The sequence below is a fragment of the Brachyistius frenatus genome, unplaced genomic scaffold (genome assembly GCF_029030835.1).
Source record: "Brachyistius frenatus isolate BFR_SWC_R1_liver_20210118 unplaced genomic scaffold, ASM2903083v1 Contig_62, whole genome shotgun sequence".
Classification (NCBI taxonomy): domain Eukaryota; kingdom Metazoa; phylum Chordata; class Actinopteri; family Embiotocidae; genus Brachyistius; species Brachyistius frenatus.
In genome coordinates this window covers 168,670-182,804 of record NW_027210661.1, presented here as the reverse complement: position 1 = coordinate 182,804, position 14,135 = coordinate 168,670, and positions in this window count along the sequence as shown.

The window sequence follows — 14,135 nt, the reverse complement described above, 5'->3', positions numbered from 1 at the left end:
CGGATAGACAAATAAATAGATTATGGTATAGACAAATATATAGATAGATGTATACATATATGTATAAATGGACAGAGAGACACCGGATAGAAAGACAGATGATAGAAAGTTGTATAGACAGACACACAGACAGACAGACGGGCAAAAACATAGATTTATGGACGGACAGACTGTCAGACAGGTAGATGTATAAACATACAGACAGGCAGACCGATAGACATGACCCAAACAACAACGACGTAAAGCCAACGTCACCAAAACACAAGGGTTAATAGTAAGATGAGGAGATGGTAGCATGGTTTTACTAAAATATATACAGTAGGTAGAGTATATATATATATATAAATTTTTTTTTAAAACGGACTCAGCTGTGCATTCCTGTGAAGTGAATTCATTCTCCACGTCTCCTGGAGAAACACACACACACACACACACACACACACACACACACACACACACACACACACACACACACACACACACACACACACACACACACACACACACACACACACACACACACACACACACACACACACACACACACACACACAGACTTTTGTGGCTGTGTCTGAGCCTGCAGTTGATAAGATAGGGTAGGGTTACACGGCTTGCAGGCAGATACTATTGTAGCCGTTGACAGGAAACTGAAACAAGCTGGGATGGTGCGGCTCCAAATTTGCGGGTCTGTTTGTGTCTGTGTAGTGCTTGTTTGAACATTTGCCCTCTCTCCTCCTGTCAAACACTGGTCAAACGGTTTCCCAAATTCACTGTTTTCCCTTGATGAATGCTTCTAGTCACTCTTGGACTGAGTGGGCTCTTGTGCTCTGTGTGGGTGATTACGCCCCCACCCCCACCCCCACTCCTCACCCTCCCCTCCAACAACAACAAAAAAAGAGTAGAGCGATAGGAGCCATACTGTAGGCCAGTCTGCATTCTGCCATCCGGCCACCAGACGGGACAGTGGGGCAACTGTACTAGCTGGCACTATTGTATTCTGGTGAATGAAGGCCCTTTCATAGACCCACAAACACACTGACCTCATTCTGTATTTTATACAAGTCTCTGGTTTCAAATTCTGTGTTGTCTACTATCAATAATTTGCAATATTCACATACCAGATATGAGACGTCATGAATCACATATCTTCTTATTTTAATGTGGGGGAAAAAAAATTAAATCATGAAATTCAAATGGCCTTTTGTTTACGAGAAAGTTGTTCGCAATGGCACTCAGTTGCCAGTTTATTAGGTACAGCAAGCTAAAACTATATAAAGTTGTAATATTCTTTTGAAACTAGAGAGGTCTTGAAATTTATGATCATTTGGAGCCTTTTATTTATGTTACTATTGAAAAATATGTTATACTGCTTCAATTGAAATAAATGGGGTAGACTTTTATCTATGGTGTACCTAATTTACTGTAATCTGAGTGCAAAGCATCAAACAAGTAGGAAAATAATGGGCAAAACTTTTGATTGAAATTGATAATGAGATAATAGAGCAAATGCTGTACAGAATATTAGGTAAGAAGTTAATAAGCTTTAAAAACTTCCATTATATATTCAATCAAATAGTGACTTTTCTTAATCTATTACTGTAGTAGCAAAATTATGAGTATTATTATAAAGATAAGTAGATGTTTACAGTTTATGACATCAGATTATTAAATTTTTTGGGGGCACTTGTGGCAAACAGGTTGAGATTATAAGCAGTTTAGGTAAAGTCAGGACACAATGAACAGATTGATGAATGTGAATATCCGTACAAGGCACCAAAAACTGTTATCCAAGTCCATAAAGTCATCAGGTTTGACTCCGAACAGTAATCTTTTCTCAGCCTATAGGGGGCTGTCCTCAGATAACCTCTCTTAAAGTATAAAGTGTCTCAGAAGATAAAATAATTTGAATCACAGATGTCAGAGGGATTTAGGGAAAGCTGTGGGAGAATCCACCGGATACAAGGTCAGGTGTTCCAAATATCCACTGAATTTATTGCAAAACATCCTAACACTATTATGATCCCAGCTGAACAGAGAAGATAATCTCTATCTGTGACATGCTTATTATGACTCACTGACCAAATTCAGACAAAGCAAGTATTGGACATCAGACAAGGCATTCGTGTCAACAGCTGCAAGCGGAGCTTGTTTCTTTCTTCTTGTGCAACCTGACGAAAACAGAATAACACTGGTAACAGATTTTCATGAGAAAATAAGTTGCTAAATTGCTATGACTGATCCAGCGGCACCGGCAGACAAAGTGAACCCTGTGGCCTGTTTTACATGCAGGTTTCTAATTCAGGTGGAGATGTGAAAGGGTGTCATAGTGAAGTACTCCATTAGTCTGTGGGGCTCATAGTCAAACAGCTCGTCTGCAAGCGAAGGTTCTCTTCCAATGTTATGTCCTCAGAGAGAGGTACATAAAGGAGGGGTTAGCTGAGTGTGGATAGATGACTCACAGTGTGTAGGAGCAGGAAAAATAGATTAGACCCTCAGGCTTTTCATTTTATCACATATTGCAAAAGAGTGAAAAGAAGATACAAAAATGAAGAAAGACTTCTGCTTGAACATATCTATCTATCTATCTATCTATCTATCTATCTATCTATCTATCTATCTATCTATCTATCTATCTATCTATCTATCTATCTATCTATCTATCTATCTATCTATCTATCTATCTATCTATCTATCTATCTATCTATCTATCTATCTATCATCTGTATATCTGTCGGTCTGTCTGACTATCCGTCTATCCGTCCGTCTGTCCGTCTGTGTGGGCTTGTAAAGTGTCCGTCAGCAGAGACATTGTACTGAGATGAAGGCCAGGGATCTACATTGACACAAATCATTATATGACTGACATAAAAATACATGAGGCATACACAGCACGTAGTAGGTTACTTAATCGACTTGGGCTTTAGGACTACATATGCTTTTCTAACTGGATTTGTGGATTTTGTTTGTCAAATCCTCAAATATTGAAATTGTGATTTGTGGCTCTCAAGGACTCGCAGCACTATTGAAAGCTCCCTTTAAAATGTCTCTCTCTCTCATGCAATGAACATCCACATCTGTCCGGACTCAAACAAGTAGTGAAGAAGGAATTTAGCCAATAAAGCTGATTCTGATAAAACACAGTTGTAGCCTTGACAACAGATAACGCTTTGAATGTGGATGTTGCTGCAAAGAAGTTAAAAATTCTAAAACATGGATGCTTCACACACATCTTCAACCAGACAGCACAGAAGATATTACCAGTTTTGAGGCGGACGCCGACATTCGTGTCACCAATTTGGTTGCTGAGCAAATGTGAAAAGCTCACAATCTCTCCTTCTGTTCCTGAGTTACGACCTCTTGTTCATAGGAATGGGACAAACATGAAAGAACAGTGACTTTGTAATCAATTCATCCTTATATTCAAGTTCCCTCAATTCCTTTCTGAGGAATAGACTTCAAAACAATGGGATGGACATGATGACTCAGTGACTTTGACATTCGACCACCAAAACTCCTTCACTTGATGATTGAATCCAAGTGAATGTTTGTGCCAAATTTTAAGACATTTCCTCAAGGTGTTCATGAGATGTTGCATAGATAGATAGATATATACTTTATTAATCCCTCAGAGGGACATTTTTATGTTACAGCAGCATAAAAAAATGCACATTCTATACAATAAAATAAGATACATAATATTAAATAAACTAACCTAAACAACAGTGCAATGAATTATAATAAAACAACATACAAAATCTACATCTACAAGAATGGGAGGACAGGAGGTCACAGTGACATTGACCTTTGATCCTGAAAATCGAATTAGCTCATTCATAAGTCCAAGTGAACTTTTGTGCCAAATTTAATAAAATTCCCTCAACGTGTCCTTGAGATAACATGTACACGATAATGAAACGGACGAGACAGATGTGGTCACAGCAACCCTTGACCTTTGAACAAAACATAATCAGGTCATCCTTGGATCGAAGAAGTTCTCCGCAGTGTTTCTGAGGTATGAACTTTACAGTGATGGACGTGAGGTCTCAGTGGTCTTGACTTTTGACTGTTGACCACCAAAAAGTTTTAAAAATTATATCAAGGCATTCTTGAGATATTGCTTTCAAAAGATTAAGACGGACAGATGGACAACCTAAAACATAATACCTCTGGCTATGGCTATTACTGTTGCAAAACTACAATATTGTTAAGTACAGGGGAATCAAAAAATCCTCTGGCCATAATGAACCAATCTGTTGTGATTGATTAAATATACATTTTAAGGGGAGTTTTTGAAACCCTGGAGAGGCAAACATTTTTTACATTGCAATGGTAAAGCTTTGAAATTCCTGATATGTAACACATGTCAGTACAAAATTAATTAGAGGCCAAAATCTCAAATTGCTGCTCACCATTACACAACAAAGTGTTTAATATGAAGGACATGAGCTCACTTCTTGTAGTGATGAGCTCATGCTGCAGGGTCTTTGATCTATCATTGGACAAGACTGCCTCCTGTAAAACCCATCTACCTGTTCCTCACTGGGCTGACTTTCAGTTCCAACCATTCATCCTCCCAGATCCCCGATCATTTTAGTCACACTGCAGAGGAGAGCGTAAATTTGTCAGTGATGTCAGTCTGAATGGCCCGATGATGTCATTGTTTTCGTTGAGGCAATCCATCTTAAATCATTTATTGTAAATGTCTTCAACACCCTGCAGATTTTGATTGTGTGACAGTGACTTCATAATACTGTGTCCGAAATGTGCCGCTGGGTCTTTCCAGAAAATCACATTTGGAAAAGGACAGAGAAAATTTCCGCTGTGCCGCTTTCATAATGTGTCACAAGTGCTGGAAAGAATTGACACGGTGGTAAGCCTCATGTTTCTCCTCCAGCTGTCGTCCTTTTTTCCTAACAAGGTAGGTTTATATGACAAAACGTGTGCATTTTTGCAACTTTGACTAAAGAAAATATAAACGCTCACAGAAAACTAACAATAAACTGGCATCAATGCAAGTTTAAAGAAGAATTTTAAAAGCCAAAGGACTGAAAACCCACTGAAAAACAGGAAGATGTGTGATGATGGAGAATGGGATTCTGCCAAATTTGTCAGCGGCAGACGTGGCGTGTTGGGCAGAACTGTCATTCAGCTGTATTCTGGGCTGCTCAGGAACTGTGGATCTATGGCAAGCTGAGAGGTGTGGGAGGGAAGACTGACAAGAGACGGAGAGGAGGGATTTATTCACAGAGCCTCTCTGTTATGTCTGAGTGACAGGACAGTGAGGTGTGAGATGGACGTGTATTCAAGTGATTTATTAGGACAGTCGTGTCGGTTATGTTGTGTGCTGATGTCAAGCAGATGAGGGTTGTCAAACTGGAGGATTTTTTTCATGCCTTTCATTGAAAGTGTGTGTGTGTGTGTGTGTGTGTGTGTGTGTGTGTGTGTGTGTGTGTGTGTGTGTGTGTGTGTGTGTGTGTGTGTGTGTGTGTGTGTGTGTGTGTGTGTGTGTGTGTGTGTGTGTGTGTGTGTGTGTGTGTGTGTGTATGCATGCGCTGTGGTTGGAAAGAAGAAGAGCAATTTTGTCTGCGCCTCAAAATACACTCAAACACGTTCACAGCTCCTTCAACTGCAGCCATTTTGAGAGTTCAGATTGGCCTAGTAACATGTGTCAATAATAATCATGGTCAATAGACTTTGTCACCACAAAGAAGAGAGAGGAAGGGAAAAAAGAAATATGGAAGAGGGAAAAACATGCTGTGAAGATGCCTTAGGAAATCAGGCTGGAAGAGGACTGAAATAGCCTTTGGTGCAGTATGACTAAGACTTTAATTGCAGAGCGACAGAGACGTGGCCCTGTGTTGTGTGCGTGTGCGCGCGCACGCGTGTGTGTGTGTGTGTGTGTGTGTGTGTGTGTGTGTGTGTGTGTGTGTGTGTGTGTGTGTGTGTGTGTGTGTGTGTGTGTGGGTTTGTTGTCTGCAACGTGTAACCATTTCCTTGTCTATCTACAATACAAAGATATCGCTTATCATGCAGTTTGGAGAACATTTGTTTTATGCCTGTCTTTCCCGAATTACCTATCAGCTGGTTTTGCTTGTTTATGCGAGTGTGTGTGTGTGTGTGTGTGTGTGTGTGTGTGTGTGTGTGTGTGTGTGTGTGTGTGTGTGTGTGTGTGTGTGTGTGTGTGTGTGTGTGTGTGTGTGTGTGTCTGTGTGTGTTGTGTCTGTACTTTGTGAGAAAACTAAACAAAGATTTTTTTGTTTGTATCCTCTGAGGGTAAATTACTGTCATTGTTTGTTGCCCTCCTGCCCATACACACACACGCAGGCACGCACGCACACAGAATCACTTTACAATACACCCACTGCTTCATCTGTCTCTTCCACACTTTCTTTTCCAGAAGTAACACTTTTCTGATGTGATTAACTCCGCAAAAGCGTCGACTTCTTCCTCCTTCCATCTCAACATCTGTCCTTTTTGCTAAATTATAAGTCCGTTATGGCATTATGTGCATGTGTGTATGATTTTTCTGCACGGATAGGCATAAAGGTGTGAACTCTGGGACTTGTGTCTTGGCTGTAGGAAGTCCCAAAGGTGAGCAATTATTCCTAATTACAGCCAACATATTGCTAATGGGTCTCAGTTGTCACAGCTATTTACCTAAATTCAATGATGAATCAGTTGCTGCAGTGAAAACTCTGATGAAGGAATATTGCAGAGATGTCAAGATTCATAAGTTCATCAATTTTCTCCCTGAACCAATAAAAGTATTTAATTTTGCAGTTTGGTGAAGCTCTGTATCGCCATCAGTCCCTCCAGCAGGAACTGCAGTAAAAAAATGAGTCAGGCTGTCTCACACACACACACACACACACACACACACACACACACACACACACACACACACACACACACACACACACACACACACACACACACACACACACACACACACACACACACACACACACACAGACACAGACAATTTCTTTCCCACAGTCACCACTGAATAGTTATCACGAGGAAGTGATGCTATCGCCGCTTCCTGTTGGATTTGTTGGTCCTCCTGGTGTGTATATACACAATATGTGTTTATATGTGTGTGTGCTTATGTGCTTATTTGAGTGGTTTATGTGACATTTGAAGGAAATCCTCTTTTTTGCAATTTGACCTTTTCCTCTTTGTCAACAGAGGAAATCTTGTAGATTGATTCATGATAGATGAAAGAATGAGGAACTTTCCTCGTCTCCTTTTGTTCCTATTTCTTGCCTTAGCCTATCAATGTGGCAACTTTGTAATTTAACCAAGAAAGAGCCTCAACAGATCGACCACTGTTGTCATCTATGCAGACACGTCACTGGCATTGTTAAACCCCAAAACACTCGGTAAGATACAGACTCTCAGCTTACTGATAATGCCGTAGGCCTATTAACACACCTGGTGGCAGGGTTTAGTTGAAACAAAACCCAAGAAAACTGAGTGATCATCCTCCATGAAAACTTTGTCCAGACTAGCCCCAGACAGTGCGGCCCGATCCTCTGCAGGTTTGGAGAAGGTGTGGCTAACTGCGGCAATGCATGGAGGAGAGAGTTCAATTTTATTTGATTAAAGGGTTCGCTAAGCAGCTTTGAGAGGAGTAATTCGTTAGCTTGATGGGTTCATTGAAGCGGAGGAAGGGATAGGAGGGAGGTGTGTGTGTGTGTACGGGGGGGTTCAGGAGGGGTAGACTGGACTATGGGGGTTCAGGATGAGTCAGCAGCAGCAGGGAGACAGAGTGGCGAGAGGACAACTGAAGGCCTTCTAATCAAGATGTTGGGGTAAGATGGCGGACGATGGGCCAAACTGCGCAGAAACGGAACTCAAATCCTGTTTGTACATTTGAGATTTCCTATTTCTGTACATAAACTCTTTGTTCCAAGTCAGCACAGAAATAGCAACATCTGTGTTTTTGTCAAATAAAAATAAAAACATTTCAAATCATATTGCCAGTGTCTGCTGCAGCGAATGTGGGAGGCTGTGGCTCAGTCGGTAGAGTGTGTTGCGCACCAATCGGAAGGTTGGTGGTTCGATCCCCACCTCCTCCTGTCCACATGCCTAAGTGTCCTCGAGCAAGACACTGAACCCTAAAATTGCTCCCGATGGTGTATCATCTGGGAGTTGTGAGTTGCTCTGGATAAAAGCATCAGCTAAATGTAATGAATGTCATCTAAGTTCTGCCCATTTAATTGTGCAACAGTTTGTATGTTTTTATAGATGTCTGATGAGTGACGGAGACTTTTTTTTTTTTTTTTTCCTCATTCCATAAAGTACCTTCAGCATGTTACTGTCAAAACCTACTTTTTCTTCAGACTGCAAAATCTCTGGCAACATAATAGGCTCCACTGGGACTTTCAGTTGTAACACCTTCAGATTGTTATATTTATAAAATGCGGTGCATCAATGAGCTTTACTTGATTTATATTTATATCTTGTATAGCTTTAAAACAAGTGCTTGCTTTCTGTTGTTGACATAACTGCTCAGTGAGTACAGTTTATTGAGTAGTTAAATGCCCTACAAAGTCAGTGAAACTTCAGAGTAAATCATTGTGCATACCAATTGTATGGCATTTCAATATTTCAGTACCAGATGGGCAAAGAAATAAAAAATGCTATTAAAAGCATTTTATAATTGGTGAACATTTATTTATTATTTTATCTAACAATATGCTGTGGCAGGAATATATTCTGATAGATTTAGGAATTATAGGGAAATGGATAAATCAAAAACAGAATATGACATCTATTGTAAAACTTCAAGTGGAAATTAAAGCATATGCATGTCTGTTTCGCTCACTATTGTCTTGCTATCTTTCTCACTCGCCTTCTATTGGTTATACCTGGTGTTGACTGGGCAAAACGAATCCATTCTGCTAATCTATCCAAACGACTGAACTGTAACAGGTCTTGGGAGAGTCATGCACCTTTTGGTCTGACACTTCTACTGTCAGGACAATAAAAGTGATAATTATACAGCTGTCACCTCCAGCTTTGGTCTAATTCTGCTTTCTCCATCCATGGATGCCCAGTAGTGCATGTTTCGATGCCACATCCACTGCAACATGCCAAACACGATGACATCACCGTCCTGGGGCAAACAGCCAATGAGAACCCACAGGGAGAGTCAATCACGGGTCATAGCAGTAATGTGGGCCAATCAGCACAAGCCAAAAGGCCTGTAACCATGGTGATTAGTCTGGGTTCAAATGCGTGTACATGTAGCAGATGCCCCCTGTGTTGATTCCATATGCACTCATAGAAAGGACTGCTGCAATACTACTATACTGTGGGTGGGTGCATGAAAGGGCACAGAGCTGTTTGTTATCAGCTGATGTGAACTCACTTACATCACCCATTATGAGCCGTTGTCCTACTTCCGTAACATAGATGTGCATACATCATGTGATCAATACGTGTATCAGTCGTGCTTTTTCTCCAGCTTCTAAATGCACTTTTTGTTTCAGACACACTTCTTTTTTTTTTTCCAGCCGATGTAACTTTTAGCTGTGGTAATTACAGGTGTTAGCTGTCCGCTGTATTGTTCTCCGAGAGGATGGATGAGGAGACGTGTGGGTGGCAGTGAAGTGGTGAGGGGAGGGGGAGCAAGGACAGCCAGCAAGCACCACTGCTGTGTAAGAGAAGTACAATAGGCTGTGAGTCAGAGGAAAACCAGGAGCGAGGAAAAGAGAGGTATGCTGAGAAAAGGTCAACGTGTGGAGGGCTTTTTTTTTTTTTTTTTTTTTTTTTTTTAAATGCCAGAAGACTGCAAAGCTCAGGAATGTTGTGAACTGATGTATTTCTGTGTGTTATGGATTTAGTTTTCACAGAGCAAGGACTTGAACGGGTAACTCACGATGAAGAGAGAGGAGAGGTGGCAAGCTCTGCTGAAATGACACAACTGAATTTCTATTTCTTGAACACAGGTTGTGTTTGACAGATCATTTAATGCAGTGTTACTCTTTACAGTTCACTCCCACAAAACTGTTTCATTTCTCCTCTCTCGTACTTCCTCATATATTGATTTTCTTTTTAGCCACACCATCGTCAATTATCTGACCCCTGAATTCCTGTCTCCTGAGAATAGACGCGCTGTTATTGTCCCTATTGTCTGTGACTGAATTATCTGAATTATACGCTACACTAAATTGCACAACAAGCAGCACAATTGACGCCACAGTGATCCAAACTATTCATTTACACAGCTCTGTCTTCTGACTTTCCTTCCCATCTTCAGCCTGTGTGGAGTTTGTTTTGCGCTCAGTTCTCATCTCACATGTTATCACACAGATTCAGTTCTGTGTATATCAGACGAGTCAATTCTGGACCAGAGTGGTGCAGACGCATGACGGTCCAGTACCAACAAGTCCTGCTCCATCTCAGTCGATCTGGATTACACACTATATTATCTGCCTTTATCAAGAGCTTTGCTGTTGTATTTGCTTTCAGTCTGTGGCCCTTGTTATGTGCTTTGTAGGTATATGATTATGTGGTATGTAGCATGCAGTTGGTTGGGTTTCTATTTTATGCAAATGCACACAACAGCGGTGAACACTTTAGGTTAAACCCTGCAGGTTAAGCAGCTTAAACATAAAAGAGCAAAGGCTAAGGCAATAATCCTTGGCACATGGTGAACAACAAGATATTATTTTATTTCTGTAACGTACACTATATTTGGGTATTAAGCCTATTAAAACGTTTCGTGACAATTTTCCTTGTCATCTTTTTAACATCTACTTATTTTAGTCTTTTCTTTAAACAAGGATATGTTTCACAGTTTGCTGCTTTTGACTACAATGTTTGCAGTGTAAAATAAATATATTACTTTTAATTAATATCTTGTTTTAGTTCTCTCTTTGCGATGAAGACACTGGCTGCTGTCTGTGGGATAAAGCTGTGTTAGAAAGCAAACTAACCAGCAGGCAATGATGGACTGTACTTTCACTATTCCTAGAGGGGCAGCAGGTTAACTTGTTCGGCCCACCACAGGGTGTGATACAACCATCAGTGCACTAGAGGATATCGTATCAGTGCCACGTGTTGCCTTCACCTTGGTGTGAAAAGTATGACCAGCCCCTTCGTGTTCCCAGGTGAGCAAAGAGTGACAAAGTTCAAAACACAGGAATTTCACATGGGAGACTGACGTTCGAGTCCATGAGAAAGCGAACGTCAACGAGGAGTTCTTTTAAGTAAGTTACTTACATGAAATAAAGTTTTGAACTGATGTACATTAAGTAACTTAAAATAATGTATCTTACATGCATTGTCTTATCTCAAACCAAGCCCTGATCTTTTCCTAATTTGAACAGGTTTTTGGTGCCTAAACCTGAGGCCCCTCACTATTCATAGTGAGGAAAATCGTGACAGTGACACTGTATCCTCCAGCGGACTGACAGTATTACACGCTTTGGTGTGATGCCAGGTTGGCTAGGATTTACCAGTAGATTGCTGGAATAACTCGTTTAAACGAGACCACTTAAAGATGTTGCAATACCTTCGCATGGCTCAAATTCACAACTGAAAGACTCAAGTCTTTGTGTACAGAAACATAACACCACCAAAACTGGTAAACCAAACAGTAAACATTCCCATGGGTTGTTGTCAGAGGGTTCAAATAGAAGAACTTGTCGAACGAGTTTTAACTTTTTATGCTTACTTCTGCTTTTAGAGCAGCGCCTTTCTCCAACAAATTTGCTCAACTAAAAACGGATCCTTTGGTAGAAAATAATGATGTTAAACGGCGTGCATCAATTCATATCACCACTGTACTTCACAAACTACTGGCCAACAGAAAACATTTATATTCTTCTCAATATGTTTCTTTGAAATGTTTTTAAAAGTTTAATTTCCAGTTGATTGGCTGCAGACACCAGCAAAACGCAAAGTCTTAATCCTCATTTTCAAAGCAGTCAGAGATATTTTTCCTCTGGATTAACAGATTTATAGAAACATTTGTGTTTTATTCAAATCATTTTATTCAGATTATCTTTTCACTTTCACTACATTAATTCTAAATCTGTTGAACTTGCTGCTGCTCCAAATTGTTTTTGAACGGGCTTTGATCATGCAAGCAAAACCCCACTGAGACAGACAAAGTTAAAGCTATAGTTAAATCATTTAAAAAAAAGAAAAGTCATGTGTAGAAGCCTCAAGTAAAAGCTCACTCTGAAAGTGCTCAGCCTGCCTGTTCTGTATTCTTACTTTTTTTTCTCGTTTTAATGCCATACCAATTACTCCTAATATTTCCTACCAGTTCCACCCAGTCTTCCTTGTTCTTCTCCAGCGATCCATGAGGATAATGTTGTACTCTTAATCAGATGCTTGCTGGCACAGAGGGCTTGCATTTGAGCAGTCGTAAGTGAGTGTCTTGTCTGATGGCAGAGGAAGTATCTATTTTTTTTCAGCCTAACAACATGAGGAAATGTATAGCTCTTTAAAACAATACAACAGGATAGGCTGCTGCACTTCCTTTATAGAACATAATGCAGAAGAGTCCCATGGGCTCTGTATGACAAATGCAAGTACATAATATAGTTGTGATAATTAGTGATGTTACTGAAGATTTTGCTTTGAATTTGTTTGATAAATGCAGTGGTAGTAAAGTTTCTGACAATGTAACAATGGAGAGGATTTATGGGGTAATTTTGCAATGATACTCAAGCGTGACAAACCTAAAGACAATGATTCTTTACATAAACGTTTTAACATATGCAGACTATGAAACAGGTGTTACTGACCTGTATTTTACTAATGAAGTTTTCCTAGCCTCTACATCTTGAAAAATAGGCTCTAACTTTTCATTTCAATAAAGCCAGTTGACTCCAAGGGCAAGCTTTGTGAAGCTCTGTTTGAACCCGTCTTGTGTGTAATCGTGTCTGTAGGGGACATGTTGTTTAATCCTGAACATCTCATTACTTTACCACCATGTTTTCCTGAAAACTGTGATACTATGAGGATGATTCACAGGTGGTTATGGAAATAGTGGAGATATTTATTGATCTGTCACTGGACTGCAATCATAGAGAGAGTAGCCTGTGATCAGTGTAGGTTATAAATAACTCAGGAACACCTGACTGGCTGCCCAACCTGGAGAATGATGGTCCACTTGTTAAAAGTCTCTACTGAGTGTCATCAGTTTTATGAGTAAAGTGATGTTAGTGAACACGACAATTGCGCCCCTTAGCGGTTAAATAGATTAAGTACACAGTAAAATATGCTCAAACCCGTTGCAAGAATTGGCATCTACACTGAAGTTTCACGTGGGCGGTTAATCCGTGACTTATGTTTTCGTAATTGAAAGAAGATTATTGTGTGTCTTTATTCAATTTGGAAAATACGTTTGTCACGCACAGAATTGCACAATAACAAAAAAGACGTCTTTAACGAAACACAACCAGAAGTTGCACAACACATTTTATTGGAGCGGGAATAGAAAACTATTAATCCCTGAAGATCTGCTATTCCCTCAGAATTTTTTTTTAGAAGCATGAGAAAAACGTCACTGCAAAACTCAAACAAACAACAGCCATATGGATATGGTGATAGATGCTTAAAAATCAGTCAGGATGGAGTTATCATTTATGCCTAAAAAAAAATATATATTTGGGGGAATCACTGCTGTACTTGGGGGGGGGGGGGGGTCTAAATTTGATCAATGTTATAATTTCCTGCAACTGTCAAGTTCTTACCGACCAGCAGGCCAACCTCCCTGTCTCGTCGCTATTCATCAGTTTATCACAGCTGTGTAGCTCTGTTGCAACTTCGCCTCAAAACACACGATGGCGCACAACAGCAACAGGTCAATTTAGCAAGCAGCGGGGGGGGGGGGGGTGTTATTGATTTTGCAGGTGCAGGCGATGTAACAGTGGGACGTTTATATATTTTTATGATTACACAACACCACCATGTGATCTGCCCTAAATTCATTCAGTAGCAGGACGGTGTGGTCCAAACGTACAGCCAAGAGAACAAGAAGCGAGTAGAACAAGGAGTCGCGCAACAGACGGTGTGGTACCCCTCAACACCATGGAGGCAGTACATGAAAAGACAGAAAGTACTTTAAAAAAAAAAAAAAAACTAAAAAAAAAAAAACCCTGTACAAGCTG